At 36.4% G+C, this 21,646-nt stretch overlaps 1 protein-coding gene across 1 annotated transcript in view; it reads left to right on the top strand.

Moving 5' to 3' along the window:
• Positions 1–21,646, top strand: part of NAALADL2 (N-acetylated alpha-linked acidic dipeptidase like 2) — a 779,627-nt gene that overhangs the window by 223,699 nt on the left and 534,282 nt on the right. The window lies entirely within an intron of this gene.

Genomic DNA, 21,646 nt, shown 5'->3' with positions numbered 1-21,646 from the left:
ACAAGAGTGATGTGCATGTATGGTAAATCCAGTTGCCCTTCCTGTTGGGGACACTGTTAACTGATTAAATCTACTCTTGTGACTGGCCAGCGGTTAGGCAGAGGCATGACGGATGGTTTAATTTACTTTAAGGAGATAAAGCATGGAATGAGTTTGGTCATAGGGATGCAGAAAACAGTAATCAATCTTAAGGTAAGAGGAGCAAGAAATAATTTCTCATTTTTTAATGTGGGTAATTATTTAAGTACTCTGAGTTATCTCATCTATAATTCTCTTTTTAAGACTATGGAGCCCACATTATTTACTATAGTATTCAAATGATTATAGTTGGGACTATAAAATACCATAAGAATTAGGTAATATTAATGGGAGAAAGGAATTTGTAAATTTTGTTATTCCCTTTTAAAGAATAAATGATGGTCCAGAATGAACCAAGGGTAAATATTTGATTTCATGACATATGAATTTCACTGGAATAAATTTTAGGTCATTATTATTTCTCCACGTTACTTAGTATTGTCCTAGCCAGGATTGAAGGGATTACAATGTAATTATTATTCAGTAACCAGTCCTCAGAATAGCAAATTTTCAGTAAATTTTCCAACTATTTTAAATAGGGAATATTTAATACATGGGTCCTTTAACATGGCAAAAATTATTTAAATCAACCTCTATATAGGCTCAATTGACAGAGCATACGTTATAGACAGGCAAGGATATATTTTACGTATTAAAAACATTATATCACCTTTTAGTGTTTTTTATCATTATAAATTCATAGGTTTTAAGATGAGAATTTTGGTTTGTTTTAGGAAACCAGAAAACATCAAGTATATGGTAGTGAATTTTTTGATAAACACTGAGCAACAGGCCTAGTATCGACTCAAGTTAAATAGAACCACAATAATTAAATGTATGCCTGTGTGTATCTGTCATCTATCTGTCTATACCGACTTTGTGATGAGAGCAAACACATGGAAAGAATACACAAGCGCAAATAGAGAACAAGAGAAAGAAAAGAATTAGATCCGATTGCTCAATGACAGTGCCATTGAATTGATTTTGACTCACAGTGATCCTAAAGGACAGGACAAAACTGCCTTTTCAGGTTTCCAAGACTTTAAATATTTACCGTAGCAGACAGCCTCATCTTTCTCCCTCTCCTTGAAAGAGCTGTAGAAAGGAAAATTTCAAAGCAATGACGACCGTGATAGTAGTAAAAGACATTCACAGGTGCCATAGCCTTAGGTTGAATCAAGTTTTCTTTGGAAAACTTTCTTAAAGAGGCTCCCATGGTATATTACATGATAGGGGAAAAAAGGTTTTTAGAGAAATAGATTTCTGTTTTTGTTTTTAGTTTCCTTTTGCCTCCTAACCCTGCCAGTTTGTCTTACATGACTTTAGGCAAGTTACTTAAACTTAGGCTTCAATTTTCCCATAACAGTACTTACCTTTTGTGTTGTTGTGTAGCCTAAACTGCCCAATGTCCAGAGACAAATGCATTACCTAGGTTGTATAACAGTCAAAATATAGTAAGTAGGTTTTATAACAATTTTTTTCAAAATCTTTTTCTGGAAGCTTAATCTAAAATCCTTCCATATTCACGTTCATCAAGCAGCATTGTCCAATCAAATGTTAAGGCTGTTAAAAGTAGTTTCATACTTTTAAGAAGCTTTGAGGTTTTTGTAGAGTAAGGAGAAATCCTTCAATAAAACCTTTCCCTACATTTTGAAATCCTACTGTTTTTCTGCCTTCAAACTCCTAAATATGAGTGTCAATATTAAGTAATCTCATTACTTATTGTGAGGTTCTCTTTAAGTCTTTTTCTTAGATATTAAATAATATTAATTTATCTTAATGTGGAATAAATCTTAAATTTATAGAAAGAAGAACCCAAATATACTTTACAAAGAAAATGAACTGTATATATTCATGTATAAGCTGAGTTTTTCCGCACATTTTTAATAAGTTTTTGTGGTAAACTTAGGAGCCCCTGCTACTATTCGGGTCAGCGTATACATGAGTATATACGGTATTAAGTCTCAAGCTGGACACCAACAAGACAAAGACACAGACATCATCCAGATGAGGAAAACATCCGCATGGGTCATAATGGCATATAAGGGGCTACAGAAAACTGAGACTTAAATTAGATATTGGAGAACAAAAAAAACAGTTGGAAAATCACGATTGGCATCATAGGTATATCGAGGAGTGCAGAAGTGGGAACAGGTTCATGACTGGGACATAGACTTTATGTTAGACAGAAAACCCACAAGATCCATCCAGGGCCTTCTGAGTAAGGCAGTCAGGACATGGTTCATGACGGTGTGACCCCAGTACATGGATCTCAATGAAGGACACCAACGAGCTCCAAGGGGGACGGCCCTTCCTTGGACTGGCCAGGGCGGTGCAGGTAATCCCCTTTTCCATGGACTCCGCTCGAGGGCGAGAGTGTTCACATGCCTGGATAATGGCCAGAAGAAGTTCAATGGAGGCTTAACCCATGGAAGCACTCTGCGAGTGATTTGGGGGCTTTCACTGTCCGTGGTGGCCTTCTGCCAACTTAGTTAACTCTGCCACTAAGTCCTCATAGGACAGAGGAAAGCTAGCCATTTGGGTTGCTGAGGTATAAATCCATGGCTAATATAAATCTATAGTAGCACAATGGTTTTACCTTCCTTCACATTTCTAAGTTTGCATGCTATTGGAGAAGCCAGTTAATAGCATTGATTTCAATAGTGATGCCTGACTAATATTTTTTTATTAAATTAAACATGAAATGTATAAAACTTTCTGTTTGATAAATTTATCCTCTCTTAAAACAAACAAACTACTAAAATTACAAGTCTGGAATTATTTGGCTGCTCGGTCTGTTGGTTTCATGATTTCTCTTTATTACTCAACTGTCTCGAAGTAAAGGTATAAAGCCAACAAGGCAACAGTGACCTGCAGAGACACAGGACAGAAATATTCTGTGCCTCGTGTACTTGCACATAGTACATGTGAGAAGTGCACTGCCTCTTGTACTTGCACATAGAACATGTGAGAAGTGCACTGCCTCATGTACTTGCACATAGAACATGTGAGAAGTGCACTGGCACCGTAGAGACTTCATGGTAGAATTATCACCTTCCATGTGGAAGACCTGGGTCTAGTTCCTAGGCAGTAAACTTTACGCATGGTTATCAGTAATGTGTGTGTGTTGCTATGATGCTAAATAGGGTTTAGTGAAGCTTCCAGACTAAGATAAAGTGTGATGAAAAGTCAGATGGTCTATTTAAAAGAAATTGATGAGTGAAAATCCTATGACTTACCATTGACTCACCTGCAGTTGGACAATTCGTCCTGTTGTGGGTGGTTTTATCATAACCCGGGTTCACTCTGTCTCAGCTAACAACACACCCAAGAAAACCTAGATTTTCTTGGGTTATTCAGAGAATTAGATTTTTCCCCTCTCTACAGTAAAATGAGAGAGAGAAAACTGGAGATACACCTACACACTTAAATGTAGATAGTAATTTTTTAGGCTGTTATTTTTTCACTTTTAATCATTTCAAGAATAAACACCCATTATGAGCGCAGTAAGAAAAACAGTGCCTTTATTTCTACAGGAAGGGAGGAGAGGGGACCTGAGAGAGGAGTGCTTCTTAGGTGCTTTATCACCGTTTGTCTGAATCGATTCCCGTTGGTGTCAGTCAGGAAATCAGGAGTCATGAGCTATGCAATTTGCAGGAGCAATCTTGTTAGTGGGCGATCTGCTTGTATTCAGGAGTTCACCAGTATCAGAAGCTAGCCCTGCACGCCTCTCCATCGTCTCCTACCCAGAGAGGTCCCACATAGACAAGTGTGTCCAAGTTCATGGTTCAGCTATCCAACTTCAACCCTCTGGTAAAGTCTGATCTGACTCCTCTCTTTGCAGACTTGGCTTTTGTAATTGAGAAAAAATGACACATGCCTGTACTAATTTCTGTGTTAATTTGGCATCGTTCCTGCCGGTTGGCTTTTTTTAAAGGCTCCAAGTGAAGCTGGGGCGCATTTTGACTCACGGGGTGTGCTCGGCAGCTGCCCGACCAGATGCTCCACTGCTGGATATTTTGTCTGATATGAGTCTAGAGACCTGGTCAGGCTGCTCTAGAAATAGTTCATATATCCATATGCCACAAACTTCAACATGCTGTCAGTTGTGATGAATTTGTTCTATTCTTAATCTGTGCAAATACTTCTTATGATGTGCAAATACTTCTTGAGAGCCATCAATTAATGCAGTGCATGGTTTACTACTTTTTGTTGTTCCCTACCTTAATTGTTTTTGCTTTCACATGAAATCATTTTCTCAAATGTAAGGAAAATTCATTTAGCTTATGGAAATGAAAGCAAAGTTTTTCTATGAACTATATATGAAGTATATGAACTATGAATTTTAATGTGAGTTTAAATTCCACCCAAATTTTTGTGCCTTGCATTCTATTTTCCATTGAATTTTTGATGCTTTTCATTTGTTGTTTGATCTAAAATTATATAAAGATAGATTAAATGTGTTCCTTGTTTTATTAATTTCTAACTGGTTGGATTATGATAAATAATAAGATCATAATTGTTAAATCTAATTTTTAAATTTTGGTCTTTCCTGGTAATTTTGGGATATATTTTATATAATGATTATACATGTACACATTCTATACATAATATAAATCACTACCTGAAGTTTATAATTGGATTAGTTAGTGCTGATATATTCTTACTTATTTTTGGCTTTCAAGATTTCTCTAATTCCGGAATAAGTAACTCTCCCATATAGTCAGGCACTATTTTCATCCTCTGCATGAACAGCTAACATGTTATTTTGTGGCTTTATTGCTTAATACATTCAGGCATAGGAATAGTCTATACTTATTTCTTTGCTATTTTTATCATTACATAATGATTATCATAATATTTTAATTGCTTTTAATAAGTATTTTATATTTATTTGCCATTCTTTCTCACCTTTTCTCCCAAACCTTTTCCTCATTTGCCTGCTATCCATTTTCTCACTATTTTTTTTAATCTCTATGATTTTGTTTAAAGACTGCTTCCAGTAAAAAAGCAGACAGCTAAAATTTAGTTGTTTTTAATCCCAGTGAAATAGCTTTGGCTTTAATAAGATATTTTATCTATTTTCCTTTAGAGTAAAACATATGATTCATTTGTATCAACACAGTTAATATGTTACTTATCTTACTTTCTTTTTATTTATTTAATTTTTCCTTACTTTTTAATTCGATCTGAAAGCTGGTCATTTCCACTTCTGCCTTATTATTTTCAAACATTTTAAGCACTATGACATTAAATTAAGAGCCCAGGTGGCTTAGTCGGTTATGATTTGACTCCTAACCATAAAGACAGTAGTTCAAACTACCAATGGCTTTCCTAAGAGAGAGGAGCTTTCTTCTCTCATTCACAACGTAAAGCCCCAGAAACCCACAAGGGCAGTTCTACTTTGTCCTGTAAAGTGGGAATCCACTCCATATCAGCGAGTTCATTTAATTTGGATTACAATCATTTAGAAATTGTGTTTTCTTTCCTCACGCTCAAATTTGGTTTTCCTTTTTATGTTTTGTAAGGTAATTCCATTTCCTTTTCCCATGAAGGTACTGTAACCCTTCACTTCCTTATTCTGTTACATTGCCAAGATACATTTTATTGACTGCCCCCTCCACTTCAATTTCAGCTCGTTACCCAGATGATTTTATATTTTCAGTTTCTTGTTAATTAACTGTTGGCAAAAATGGTTACATATCCAGCTGTTAACAGCAAGTTTGGTGGTTCAAACTCACCCGCAGTTCTTGGAAGACATGCCTGGGTAATTGCTGCCACGTATAGTTTACAGCCTCGGAAACTCTGCGGAAGCTGTTCTCGTCTGACACGTGGCGTTACTGAGTCCTGACCCATCTGACCAACCCAAACTCACGGCCATCGAGTCGATGCCGCCTCATAGCCACCTCCAGGTGGGTTCCCGGGACTGTAACGGTTCACAGGAGTAGAAGCTGTGGTCTCTAACTGCTAACCATGTAGATGGCAGCCCAGCACGTAATCACTTCACCACAGAAACAAGGACAAGCTTTATATTGTTTACATGACATTGCGTCTAGATTGCTTCAATCAACTTTACTGCCCACATAAATTTTCAATTATCTCCAACACTTTTGACATCACTCATAAAAATCCAATTATAGGATGGATCATGACAAAGTTTGCAATCCAAATTCACCGGCTGATCTGAGGCAGAGTCATGAGGCTATGTGTTTTGGTAAGGATTTACAGCCTCAGACATCCTGGATAAGCTTGCTATAAGAATTTACTGGATGGCAATGCATGTGCTTGTTTATGCTAATTACCATATAAGTCAAACGAACTGCTTCAAGTGGAATCCAATTCACAGCAACCCTATAAGCCTGAGAACTATTCCTGTGGGTTTCTAAGATGATAACTTTTTTTTCTCTCTCTCTTTCTTGGGTTTATTTTATTTTATTTTTTAAATCATTTTATTCCTCATGCAGCTCTTATCACAATCCAAACATACATCCATTGTGTTAAACACATATGTACATTTGTTGCCCTCGTCATTCTCAAAACATTTGCTTTCTACTTGAGCCCTTGATATCAGCTTCTCATTTTCCCCTCCCTTCCTGCCCTTGCTCACAAACCCTTGATAATTTATAAATTATTATTATTTTTTCATGTCTTGCCCTGTCGGACGTCTCCCTTCACCCACTTTTCTGTTGTCCTTCCCCTAGGGAGGGGGTTATATGTAGATCATGGTGATCGGTTTCCCCTTTCTCCCCTACCTTCCCTTCCCCCTTCTGGTATCACTACTCTCATTATTAGTCCAGAGGGATTTATCTGCCCTGGATTCCCTGTGTTTCCAGCTCTTATCTGTATTAAAGAACTAAAGGAAAGTTGTATGTTTCACCGGTGCTATACTGCACCCTGACTGGCTCTTCTCTTCCCCGCAACCCTTCCATAAGGGGATGTCCAGCTGCCTACAGATGGGCTTTGGGTCTCCACTCTGCACTCCCCCTCATTAACAATGATACGATTTTTTGTTCCTTGATGCCTGATACCTGATCCTATCGACATCTTGTGATCACACAGGCTGGTGTGCTTTGTCTATAACTCTTTACCGGAATAGAAAGCCCCATTTTTCTGCAACAGAGTGGCTGGTGGTTTCAAACAGCAGATCTTGCAGTAAGCCTCCAGTGTGTAAACCCTACACCACCAAGTCTCCAGAGTTACCATCAGCCTTTTTCAAAATACTATTATGTAACCTTGGTTGTCTCATGTATCTTTGCCCTATCCAAGACAGAGACTTTTAGAGAAATTGATTTAGATAGACCTCTGCCAGATGCATGAATGCCTTCTATGAATTTCTTGACAGAAGAACCTGCTCCATTGCGTAAATGTCATCTCTTGAAAAAGGTTCATTTCTGATGCCTTTGATTATTTGGGCGTTGGTTACTATCTAGAATTCCAGGAATTCCTGGAGATACTAAGACTACCATCGTTATTGCTCTTTAATCAAACCCTGGGACTACAGAACTCGCTCTGAGAATGGAGCCATTATGTTTTGAACTTTCATGCACAGAACTGTGATTGGTTCAAGGTGACCTCACACTAAATCCTCCGTAAAAAAATGCACAGCATTGGGAGGAAGGGTGGGTGTGGAAAGGCAAAGGGGTATCTGTTGTATTCTATGTCCAATTTCATTCATGGTCAATCTGTTTCTCTATCTTTTCCATTATTTTCGAAACAGCCTTCACATGTTGCTTTTGGGAGATACGTAACCGTGGAACAGTCAATCTCTGACTGAGCTAAAATTTTCACAAGCTAAACAACCGCAACAAAAAACAAAACATGAAAAACAACCAAACCAAATAAGCATACAATAAAAAGCAAAATAAGCAAGAGTTAATAATAAGCATCCTGGTATGATTGTAACAATTAAATATCAAAGTAAAGCATTTGAGAAAGCCCTTTATTAGAAAATACTAATGTTCAAGAGGTTAAACTCAAAATATTTAGATATATAACTTACAGTGTAGCCTTAAAAGCATATATACAACATTGAGAATAATAAAGACAGGGAATTTGAAATAGTTTTCAACCTTGGAATACCTTGAAATATACTTAGGGTTGATGGAAATTGTAAAGAATTTAATTTTAGTTGAACCCACAATATGTCAGCTGTGAACTTTTGAAAATATGATGTAATTATGAACCAATTTAGAAGCATGCACTTTCAGACAGTAGGGTATTCCCCCATTGTTGAAGAGCAAGTCATAGTGAATTGCAAATATGACATGGATCTTGGCTGAAAGCATAGAACACCATAAAGATGTTTACTTACATTTTATTGAATATGCAAAGACATTTGACTGTTTGGATCATTATAAATTATGAATAATGGAGAATCTAGAATGCTGTGCTCATGTGGAACATGTATATAGACTAATAGCCAGGCTTTTTTCAAGAACATGGGATTATTGCATAATTTAAAATCAAGAAAGTTGGGCACCAGTGTTGCAACTTTTTAGTATCTTTATTCAATCTGGATGCTGAGAAAATAATACAAAAAGTTGGATTATATAAAGAAGAGTATGGCATCAGGAGTAGCGGAAAGCTCATTAATAACCTGTAGTTTGTCTAGGACACAGACTTGCTTACAGAAAGCAGACACAGCTTAAAGCTCTTACTGACGATTAAAGGCAATACATGGATTACATGGCAATAAAAACAACAAACCCCTCATAACTGGGTCATAAATAGTATAGAGGTAGAGAAAAAGATTGACGTTATCAAGGGTTTCATTTTATTGGGATCCACATTGAATGTCTGTAGAAGGTGCAAGTCCATAATTGAAAGGAAATACTGCAGTGAGCTAATCTGCTGCACGTCCAGGACCTCCTTCAATCTTTGAAGTGCAAGGATGGCACTTTGAGGACTAAGATGTGTGTGCATTGACACAAACCACACTTCCAATCACCTCATATTCACGTGAAAGTTGAAAATGAGCCAAGAAGAGAGAAGAAGAAATAATGTATTTGAATTATGGTATTTGCGAGGAATATATGGACTTCCAGAAGAATAAGCAAATCTGTCTTCGAAGAAGTGCAATCAGAATATGCCTTAGAAGCAAAGATAGCAAGACTTTGTCTCACATGCTTTGAGTTGGCGATCAGGAGAGTACAGGCCCTGAACAAGCGCATCATGCCTGCTAAAGTAGAGAGTAGAAACAGCCTTTGTCTTATTTGTTTAATGTTTCACTAATAATACGAGGCAGTACCCCACTAAAAAAATGGAAAATAAAAACTACTCCGGGCAGAGTTTTCATAGTATGCATTTTTTCATAGTAGGTGAGCTCTGAGTTAGTGTACACAGTGGCCTCCCCTGGGAAGGTTCTCTTTGGTCACAGTGGATTTTTTCATAAAAGCAGTTTTGGTCAAACCTCATTTTTTTGTGATGGCCAACGTAAGAGAATAGCATGCTGCTGTGAAATTTTCCTGCTAGGCTAAAATGCCCCAGAAACTGTTATGAATTTGAACACAGCTTACAAGGACAGCTCTATGGGAAAAACTCAACTGTATGACTGGTTTTCTTGTTTTATAAAAGGTGAAATGTTCATTGATGACAAACCTCATTCTGGATCTGTATCAACTTCCTTCTCAAATGGAAAAAAATGTCAACCCATAGTACATTTGGCGTTTGTTTTTCCAGGTCATGCTGTTAATCAGGTTTTCTCTTTATAGGTTCTGAAAAGATTATATATCTGAAAAGATAACAGTGTGCAAAAAAAAAGCCTGATTTGTGGCAGAAAGGAGACTGGTTTTGCCAGCACCACAATGCACCTCCTCAAGTAGCCATCTCAGTGCGTCAGTTTTTGGCAAAAAACAGCATGCGCTTCTCTTTCCCCACACACTTTACTTACCTGGTCTTTCTCCGTGCGACTTCTTTTTGTTTCTGTGAATGAAGAAGGGCATGAAAGGACAGCAGTTTGAGGACTTACAAGAGGTGAAGAAAAATACAAGGGAGTTGCTGTCAGCCATCTAAACATGAATTTGAAAAATGTTCCCAAAAATGGAATTGCAGATTTGACAAATGTTTTTATTAAGTGCAATGGGGAGTGCTTTGAAGGTGATAAGTCTGTTTTGTAAAAAACAAAACAAAAAGCATTAAAAATGTAGCTTTGACAAAAATTTCTGGCTTGGGGGGTGGGCACCCCTTTGTCTACATCAATTGGATGCTCTCAAAGGGAGAGATACACACAGTGGCTACAAGAAAGGTCTCAAATATGAAAACTGTGAGGATGGCGACAGACTGGGTGGTGTGTCATTCTGTTGTACGTAGATAGTATCAGCAGGTCAGGATTGAGCTGACAGCATCTAGCGTCAACAATACCAAAAGCCAGAGTGTTCCCTCGAAGTGAGAGAGATGAGAGTTCATCTCACTTTGGACAAGTTTCTGGTGATCCCAGTTCCTGTAGACATTATGATTGGTAGAGTGTAAGTGAAAAAGAAATGGGTCAATCCTCAAAGAGATGGATTGATACGATTGCTACTACAATATGTCCAAGTCTTTCAATAATTGTAAGGAAAACTCAAGACCCAGCTGTGCTTTGTACTATTGTGCACTGGTTGCTGTGTGTTGGAAAGCACCTAACCACACCAGCATGAACAATTCACCTATTTTGTTTCTGAGATAAATTAAATTAAGCTTCTTGAGTTTGATCAACCCTGTTTCCAGGGAATTACAGTTCAATTTCATTTTTTAATTAAAATTGAACATAGTGGCTATCTCAGCACTGGTGTGCAGAATATAGCAATGAAGTATGTACTTAATTTGTATTAAGTTGCTGAAATTTAGTGTAGAGAATGAGCAATATGTCTGGTTAATATTTAAACACCTCACAATGCTATGTTGTAGAAGTTTCCATTTATAAAAGCTCCTGTTCTATAACAAATTACCTTCACATTTAAATAAATCTGTTATCACAACATGAGCAAAATGTATTCAATTAAAAGAGAAAGCACAGTAAAGTAATTATTCCCGCTTGGTGTGCACAATAACTTAGAAAGTTTCTAGAAAGATCTAGAAAATAGTTTGGTGTCATAATTTTTGGATTAAATAATGTTCATGTAATAAAGTACTTTTATTACACATTTGCACACACAATAGACATTTCTATATGGACACTTTGCTGCAAAAGCAGAGACAAGTGACACACCTTTATTATGATAAAGCCACATGGAAAGAAGCTGTACTGTCTCGTTTCAGTTTGTCACACGTTTTTCCATCTTGTGTCTTATTTGTTTAATGTTTCACTCATAACATACATCAAATTTGGGGGCTAGTTGAGAGTTGGACAGCCAAGCTATCCTTTTATTCATTTCTGTGCACTGAGGCGTTAAGGCAGATGTGTCTTCTGCTCAGCATCCTATCTGAATACAGTGCTGGAAGGGAGGGAAAAAGTGAGAGACACTTGACAATCTCCATCACCGGGGATCCAGTGCACTGAAATAATACTTTGAACGATCCCCCGAGTCATCTGTGATAAGAACTGTCACAGGTTGATTTAACAGGTAATGTGCTGTTTGAAAGGTAAGTCAGAGTCAGAATGAACCTTTGCTGTCTTATCGATTTAAATGCCATCTAAACTCTGAATGAAAATGTGCATGCAGCTAATTTTATACTTTATCCCAAAGAGAACAGTAATGATCAAGAAAATCAAAAGTATTTTTGGGCCCAGGAGGTAGATACTTCCCTTTGATAAAAGTCTGTACTGTAAAAAGACCTTGTCAATTTTCGCAAAGGCAACAAACGCTGTTCTATAAACTAGAAAAACAGAATACCTACACTCTGATTGTTCTTTGATAATGGCATATCTTTCTAATTAGTGGCATTAGTAGTCGGCTATGGGAAATTTTTTTTCTGATCAAACTGAATTCTCTCCATAGGGTATACATCAGATTTGCTTCCTAAAAGAAGAAGCTACAAATCATCCATGTGCATGCATGTGTAAATCTTCACCATGCCTGAAATGAGATCATCTCTTAGCTGTTCATGCCTAGTTACTCATTCAATGCCGGACTACAATTTCATGCTATATATGATTAAATAAATTATGTTTTGGAAGGATGATTAATGAATTCTTAGTGATGTTGATGGGTTTTGTTATTCTTGCTTTCTTTTAGTAGAGAAAATGAATCATAACATGTCAAAAATACTGCTTCTTGAGCAAAGAGGGAAAATTTCTAATAAGAAATGATTATTCTAGTTCAAAAAGAAATATAAACTAAGATTTAAAGGAGTAGGATTATTAAAGTTAAAATACTAAGAGATTTTAAAAGTTCATCTAAATATTTAATTGAAAGATAATTTAATTCCAGCTCTTTGAAGCTCCACCTTGTATCAGGCAGTCTGTAAAAAATATATATAGATGCATTAGAAAATTCATTTTTCCTGGGTCCTCTACTCAAAAATATAAGAAAGAGCAAACTGAACTTGTTAAGAGACTCACTGCCATTAAGTTGGTTCCAACTCATATCCCCCCAAAAAAACATGGAATTGTTGGCGGGCAGAGCAGAGCTTTCGTAGTACACAATTTTCCCAATAGGCAAGCATCAAGGATCTTGCTCTGAGTTAGTGCACCCAGTGGTGTCCTTTGGGAAGGTTCTCTCTGGTCAGAGTGAATTTTTTGTAAAAGCAGTTTCCTTTGAAACATGTTTCTTGAGATGGCTGATTTAAAAGAACAGCATATGGCTGTGAAGTTTTGTTTCCTACTTGAGAAAAATGCCACAGGAACTGTTGTGATGTTGAACACAGCTTACAAGGACAGCGCCATGGGAAAACACTCAAATGTACCAGTGGTTTTCTGGTTTCAAACAAGATGAGATGTTGATTGATGATAAACCGCGTTCTCTATGTCCTTTAATTTCCCGAATGGATGAAAATGTCAAATTGTAGTACATTTGGAGTTCATGCCACAAGGTCAGACTGTTAATCAAGCTTTCTATTTTTAGAGAACTGAAAAGAGTGCTTAGTAGTGTGCAGCAAAAAAGGCCTGATTAGTGACAGGCGGAGGAGTGGATTTGCCAGCATGACAATGTACCTGTTCACACAGCCATCTCAGTGAGCCAGTTTTTGGCAAAAAAAACAGCGTGCCTTTCTTGCCGCAAGCACCTGACTCACCGGACCTAGCTCCTTGTAACTTCTTTTTGTTTCTGCTAATGAAGAGGGGCATGAAAGGACAATAATTTGAGGACACAGAAACGATGAAGAAAAAAAAACGAGGGAGGTGCTGCCAGCCATCCAAACATATGAGTTTGGAAAATGTTTCCAAGAATGGAATCACAGATTTGACAAATATATTAAGTGTAACATTAAGTGTAATGGAGAGTACTTTGAAGATTGTTTTGTAAAAAATTTATATGCAGAGCTTTGGGGAAAAAATAGACTTTTTTTTGGGTGGGGGGGAGTACCCCCTCATACAGTAGTAGAAATTGAAGAGTACCTTTCAATTATATGAATGTTTACTTATAGAAATATACTATTGAAATTTCATCATGAGCACATCAAGAAACTATTTTCACACTCCACTGTAAATAGTTGTGTTTTATTTTGATCGTTTGCTTTTAGAGTAAGTAGGGTTTTGTCCGTTTGTTTAACTAATTCGCTCTGATACCACTTCTTGTTCCTTACAAATTCCATCCTTTGTCAGTGCTGTTTATTCCTTCTCCAACTCATTCTCATGATCACAGCACACTTACATACAAATGAACAAACTAAATAAATAACAAAAGTATATTCTGTAGCATTTTGCCTTTCAAACCATTCAGGCATATTAAAGTAAAAATGATCAAACAAAGCCCCCCTGTGGTGGCATAGATCCCAACCTAGTGTTGCTGAAGCAGCCAATGTTTTCAGGAGCAGTAGCCTCAGACATCCTGGAGAGTGGCTGGTGGTTTTGAACTGTGGCTTTGTGATTAGCATTGCAACATGGACCTGACAGTGCAACTAGAATTCCTTTCGGTCTATCATCTCCCAGTCATCTTTTGAGACTGGCTTCAAATTTACATGTCCTGATCTTAGGAACATAAGAGTACATTCTGAAATCAATCACTAGCAGAGTTTTCTGAGTTGGGACGGGGAAGTAGGCAAGTCATTCAGCAATCAACCAAATGGTTTTACAGTGTCTAGTGCTAGTTTGTCTCAAAATCAGCAGGTAACACTTGTATGCAGTGCAAAATCTTGCATATTTTATATTAATATTCATATCATTTTCTCTTATATATTTCTTCATTTTTATTATTTGGGATTTAATACATACATCATATCATTCTATATTTCAATCATTTCTCTTACATATTATATTCCTCTCATCCACCTTGATGAAGGCTTATAAATGGAAATTTTAGCTAAACAAAACAAAATTAAAAACTGCCAAAAAGATATAGACATAAAATATAAGAAGACTTGAAAACATCTTTGGATAAAATAAACTAAAAGACAATGGAATATTTCAACAAATTTTTTTGCAGTCCTCTCATATGCATCTAGTGACCATGACTCCTTTTAAGATTTCAATTTTATATAAAATTCTTTATGTAGTAGAAGTGAAAATAGTTTGTGCTGTCTTATAAAAAAAGATTCAAGAAACTGAATATAACTGATAGCAAATTTCTAATAACCTTTAGAAGTATGTCTTTTGTAATAGCTAATATTCATAGTTTGTACCCATTATGAATTTAATTAAATGTGTACTTAATTAACTAGTATTTGATACATCTTGAAAGACTACATTGTTTCATTTGGTTTATTCAAGTAGAAAGTTTCCATAAATCCCAGAAATGCATACAGGTGAGTATATGAGATTGTATTCATGACTATAATTTGTATTCTCATTCCACAGAAAAAATTATGATCTAAGGATGAATATAATAACTTATGATTAATAGCATTTGAATTTTTAACTAAACTGTATATGAGGGAAAACACATTCCAATGCTTATGGTTTTTAACGACTTATTTTTTTAAAAATATGCAGCACTAACTTTTTTTCTGTTTCTTATGAATATGATTTGTTTGGTTTAAAAGCAGCAGTATTTCTCTAAATGGAAATAGAAGTGGATGCAGTTATAGTCGTCAATATATTTAATAACAGATATACATTTTTTCAATATTGGTTATGAATTATGGAATCATGCTAGAGAGATTGTTAATGACAAATGCCTTTTGTTCGTTTCCATCTATGGATCACCTTACTCTAGAAATACTCTAGACCACCTTGTTTCTAGTCCCCATCTCAAATATACCTTCCCAAACCTTTCCCCAACCTTCACCCAAAAAGGGGATTTAGTAAACACTTCCTGTCCCTCTCTCCCTCCACACGTTCATTGTACACTCAGCAGCAGCCTGAAATCATGTACCATGTTAAGTAGGTGGATCTACCATGGCTCAAAATGATGATAAGGGGAAACTCAATACATTGAGGTTATAATTGGAAATATGATATCATGCTTTCTTCTACAGGCATATTTTCTTTAACAATGCTTGTTAATTAAATTAACATGAATAAAAACATTAAAAAGAATTTGTAGTTGGATCATTTTTCATTATTCGAGCAATGATAGAGTGGAAAACACACCAGGAAATAGCTTACCAGGTCATGTTTATACAATCTGAATCATGCTAGTAATCACAAGTTATTCTACTCATCCTTAGGTCATAATTTCTTCTTCTGTGAAATGAGAAAAAGTCGACATTGTCATCTTGAAGCATTACTTTATAGTGGATGAAAAGAAATGAAACAGAAGTATATACTATGAAATGGAAGATGTTTAAACAAGTCCCTTCTTTTGCCCGTGACTTCCCATTTCTTACTAATTTTCTTTATAAATCTGCAGCATAAAACTTGAGGAATTTTAGAATTCTGAAATGAGTTTTTTGGGTCATTTCTAGGTTCCCCCTACCATTTACAAATGTGGGAGATCATTATTTCTTTATTAACTAAAATCATTTGAATAACTTTAGCTATCTCATGTTAAATGATTTGCAATCCAAGGAAGTAAACCTTAACTTTTACACATGATTCATATTGTGATTATGCCTTGGTTATTTGCAGTTTGGTTACAGTCATTTATATGTATATATATATATATTTTTTACCAAACTAGCATTGTTGTGGTTGTTATCTAACAAGGAAAGTTGTTTATTTCTAAACCATAATAAAACAAACAAATTTTATAAACATTTTTAATATCATACATAATTATAAGGACAAACATCAAGCCTATTAATAAGTAAAATAATCTTGAGCAGAGATATTATAAAAGTTGATCCTTGAAGTCAAAATATCTGCTTAGCAAGTGATAAAATATGTTATGTTCAATAATTTTATTTTCCATATTTGTTAGACCTAATTAGTTTAAATAAATTGCATATTAATATTAGATTTATAGTTTCAAAAAGTAAATTTTGTGTTCTTGTAGTCATGAATCTTTAAAATGTGCATGATCCATTGTTTAATGTATATCAATCACCATAATAGTTCTCTGTAAAAATCCAGGTCTTCTTAGCAATCTGAATAAATAGATGTACAGGTCTCACAATATTGACGTTAGTGTTTATCAGATATTAGTGAAATCAGACCACAAAAAGAAGCATCTGATATGTTTTATAAATTGGCACTTTAGCCAGCATATTTGTATCTGTAATGGCTTAGGTGTCATTTCAGAAAATGTGTGCTTTTGTGGAAAAATATTTTCCCTATATTAATCAAACTTTACCATGATCCTTGATATTAAAAAAAAATTCTCTATCTCCAATCTTCAGCAACTGTATAATGGAAATCAAAATAATTAGTGTCAAATCATTGAATGAAAATTGACAAATGACTTACAAGTTACTACATGGCCCACAGTAGATGTTCAATAAGTACTTGATGATTTCACTTAAACTACATTTGGAAGACCTAGGTTTTTTGTTTTTGTTTTGTTTTTGTTCTAACATATCATTTTATTGGAGGCTCTTACAGCTCTTATCACAATCCACATACATCCATGTGTCAAGCACATTTGTACATATGTTGCCATCATCATTTTCAAAACATTTTCTTTCTACTTGTTATCAGCTATTTTTCCCCATTTCCCACTCCCTCTCTCATGAACTCTGATAATTTATTTTATTTTATTGTATTCTTTCATGTCATACATTGACTGCTGTCTCCCTTCACCCACTTGTCTGTTGTCCATCCCCCTGCGACAGGTTGATATGGCGATCATTGTGATCGATTCCCCTTCTCTCTCCCCATGGTCCCTTTACCCTCCAGGTATAGCTATTCTCATTATTGATCCTGAAGGGTTTATAGATTCTGGATTCCCTGTGTTTCGAGCTCTGATCTGTACCAGGTACGTGCTCTGGTCTAGCTGGATTTGTAAGGTAGAATTGAGGTCATGATAGTGAGAGGGAGGCAGCATTAAAGAACTAGAGAAACATTGTATGTTTCATCTGTGCTATACTGCACCATGACTGTCTCGTCTCTTCCTTGTGACTTTTCTGTAAGGGGATGTCCAGTTGTCTACAGATGGGCTTTGGGACTCCACTCTGCACTCCCTCTCATTCACATTGATATGATTTATCGTTCTGATACCTGAACCCATCAACAGCTCATGATCACACAGGCTGGTGTGCTTCTTCCCTGTGGGCTTTGTTGCTTGTCAGCTAGATGGCTGCTTGTTTAAGACCTAGGTTTTAATTACAATTGTTTCACTGAATATTTGGAGAGATGAGACATTTGCCTGAAGAGGGCTTTGCATCATCTTTCAAAGGAAGAACACTGTGGTTTGCCTTTTTTCCCTCAATTTATTTATTTTGTTGGTGTTGCTTAAAATGTCCACAATATATGATACCTTTTCTATATGCACAATGTATTGACTTGGTATAGAAGTAACTACTGAAACATAGTATCCACTCACCTCCAAGGAAGATTAGTTCATGCCAGTACTATTCCATGTGTCTCTTAAACTCTCAGTGATAAGGGGTCAATTCTGAGACATAGTGATTCTGTGGGACCAAGGAGAACTACTCTTTAGAGGTTGTGAGACTACATCTTTATTGGACAAGACAGCCTCATCTTGCTCTAGTGGAGTGGCTGGTAGTTTTGAACTGCTGATCTTGTGGTTAGCTGCCCAACTCCTAACCCACTGTGCCAACAGGGTTCTATGTAAGTACAAAACAAATATTTTGCTTAGTTAAATATAGTGCTTTTCAAACTTGTAAAGCTCCAGGCACTACTTCACAGACTAGGAACTATAGCAGAAGCACTTACATTAAACACATTACTGTGCCAGTTACGTGAGATAATTTATGAAACTCTGATCCCAAACCTCCAAGCCAATGAGCCGAATTCCAGCATGTGTTTGATTGTACATAACCGGCTTCTCTATATCTCTCCCTGCAAACCCACCTTCTTGTTGTCATTGTCATACACGTATCCCACATTGTAGATGGTCATGCATGTCAAATAAAAATCACGATAAGCATCACAGAATGACAAATCAAAGCCACAGTGGAATTCCATCTCACTTCCATTCAAATGGCTAAGATACAAGGATAAACAACTAAAAGGGACAAATAGAAAAGAACGTATATTGACAAGCACCATTATCCATTGCCTTTGGGAATGCACAATGGCACCGCCATTATGGAACACAGTGGGTCAGTGCCTCAACACAGCAAAGTAGAAGTACCTTCTGTACAGCAGAATGAAACATGGCTGGTCCTGGAAAAGACATCACAAATGTTTCTGTGTTTGACCCATTCTTGCAGCCACTGTGTCAGCTCATCTCATGCAGTGTCTTCTGCTTTTTCAGTGGCCCTCTGCCAAACAGAATGTCCTTTGTTCCTAGTGGGTAAGCACTGTCCTAGTCATTGTGACGTCAGTGTTCAAACCCATCACCACGCCCCCGAAGATGAGGCTACTCCAGCCTCAGGTACCATACCTAGGGAGCTATGAGTCAGTGGCAATGGGTTTGGGTTTATTTGTTTGTTTTGATATCTTCTAGTAACTGATCTCTTCTGATAAACTGGAGAGACAACGGGGCTATGAATCATGGAGGGAGGGAGGAAGGAATGAAAGGGGGATTAAAGGTGATGGGAGAAAGAAACAAAAAAAAAATCCCATTTAATTAAAGGTAAGGTTGCACAGCCAAATTTTGTTAGAGCTGTCAATAAATTGCACTTATGGAAATTTGAATTGGCCAAAATAGATGATAAAAACACTGACAATATTGGCACACATGCACGCATGGATATAGTGATGTTTTGAAGAAACTAACTGGTGCAAACAACAAATGCTTCCTCATTTGGTTATTGGTATGTGGGTGGGGGGGGGGCGTTCAGGGTGCCTCACATTTAGATCCACGACATTGAAAAGAGCAGAGCTGACTCTGAACTTGTTCAAAATGTTGAGCTCAACATTTTGTAGCACTTTCCAACAGGTTGGAGCCTAGCTTTTGAACTTCTATTAAATTCTCCCCCAGACACTTAATTACAATAACAATTCTCCTTCTTTAGGCATTTTGGTTGAGAGTTGTCAGAATAAAAATGAATAAAGAGAACTTAAGTGGTAGAAATCAGAGCAAGGAGTTTTCCTTCTATTGTTGCTGGCTTTGATGTTTTAAAACAATTGTACACACACACACACACACATGCCTCCAAATATCCTACAGTCTATAGGGTCCCAGGTGCTTCCTGTCCAAGGCATTGGTAATTTATACCAAATGAAGAAACATTTTCAGTTACCCAAGGGAACAAAGAATTCTGGAGGGGCTTACAACTTCTGTAAGGTCCATTTAATAAGACTGCTGTGTCTAGCAGCACACGTTTCTTTCAGAAGTGATTATGTGACAGTTGATGGAATCTAGCTTTCTAGATTGTTCACAATGAGAAATGTATTAACATAGCTCATGCAAAAAAAGGGTTTTGGATTATTGACTTTCCCAATGGCCAAAATTATTTACCTACATGACCCCCATACCCAGGAAAACACCATGTGTTCAAATTCCCAGGGCCAGTCTTCACCACTGTCTAGAAAAGAAAGTAAAACAAAAACAAACAGGTTTTTTAATTATGTATTTTTATAGAAGAATAAGGAGAGCACATAACACATTTAGTTAAACGTGTTGCTTTTTTATTTCAAGAACAAGCTAGTTTATTTCTTACACTTATATTCTTACTGGTCTATTTAAGATGCCATAATAAAATAGATTGCTTATGGTGTTTTATAGGGAGTGGGTATGAGCAGAATAAAAAATAGCATTCATGTAATACACTGGTACCTGTATATGCCCTGTCTCTTATTTATTCATGCATTCATTCATTCATTAGTAGATAACAATTGTGTGTGTGTGTGTGTGTGTGTGTGTCAACACCATACTAAGCAATGGAACATAAGAGGAAACTATAGGATCCAGCTTTCAAGCAGGTCACAGTATGGAGCTACTGGAATTACTTACCAAGACACGTTTAATCAATGGGGAGAAAAACAAATGATGCTTTGCCCAATAAAACACAACATCTAATGCAGTGGTTCTCAACCTGTGGGTCGTGACAACTTTGGGGGCAGAATGTCCCTTTCACAAGAGTCACCCAATTCATAACAGTGGCAAAATTACAGTTATGAAGTAGCACCAAAAATAACTATATGGTTGGGAGGTCACCCCACCAGGAAGAACTGTATTAAAGGGTTGAGGCATTAGGGAGGGTAAGAACCACTGCTTTAATCTCGCCTACTGCTTCATGAGCATTGGCGGTGGGGGCAAGTGAAATGAAGTTCTTAAACCTTCAATATTTTCTACGTTCATGATGAGGTTGCTGACTGATCCACTTGTGAGGATTTTTGTCTTTTTAATATTGAGGTGAGGTGTAATCCATATCGAGGTTGTAGTCAGAATCTTCATCAGTAAATCTTTCACATCTTCCTCACTTTCAGCAGTGTTGTGTCATCTGCCTGTTTTCATGGAAAACATAGTAATGTTTTTGAGGGTGAATTTTTAACTTTCAAAGAGGGATCCAAATGAACAAGTTAGGAATTATTGCTAGTAGGCATTTTTCTTTTACTAATAAACATTTAAAAAATTTGTTCAATATTTAAATTTTCTTCTAGAAAGAAAATATTACCTGTTAGAGTAGATATATTTCTAATATAAACAGACTTTTGATGGTTCTATGATAGCAGTTGTCATACATTTATAGCATATTTCAGATCATAAACATTTTGAAAGATAAAATTAGCATTGCACAGTATATTACATTAGATTTGAAAAAAGGAAGAATAAGTAAGATACCCCCCAAAATTTTGTTGTATAGATTACAAATATTAAAATTTTCCTTATATTTTCCCTTAAGGAGGCTTGTTCCAAAATTAAAATATCAGAAAACAATGTTAAAGTTCATAGGATCAAAGGGCAGTTGTGCACACAGAACAGGACAATACTGACTGCATGCTTTAAAATCAGGAAAAGTGTGTGCCAACTTGTATCCTCTCACCATCTGTCTGCTGGGAAGACGATCAGAGAAACTGATTCTAGTGGCTAATTCCTCTAAAGCA

This window comes from Echinops telfairi, unplaced genomic scaffold (assembly GCF_000313985.2).
Source record: "Echinops telfairi isolate 266 unplaced genomic scaffold, ASM31398v2 ScPeMD7_4225;HRSCAF=4972, whole genome shotgun sequence".
Taxonomy (NCBI): Eukaryota; Metazoa; Chordata; class Mammalia; order Afrosoricida; family Tenrecidae; genus Echinops; species Echinops telfairi.
This window is presented reverse-complemented; position numbering and strand designations above follow the sequence as displayed.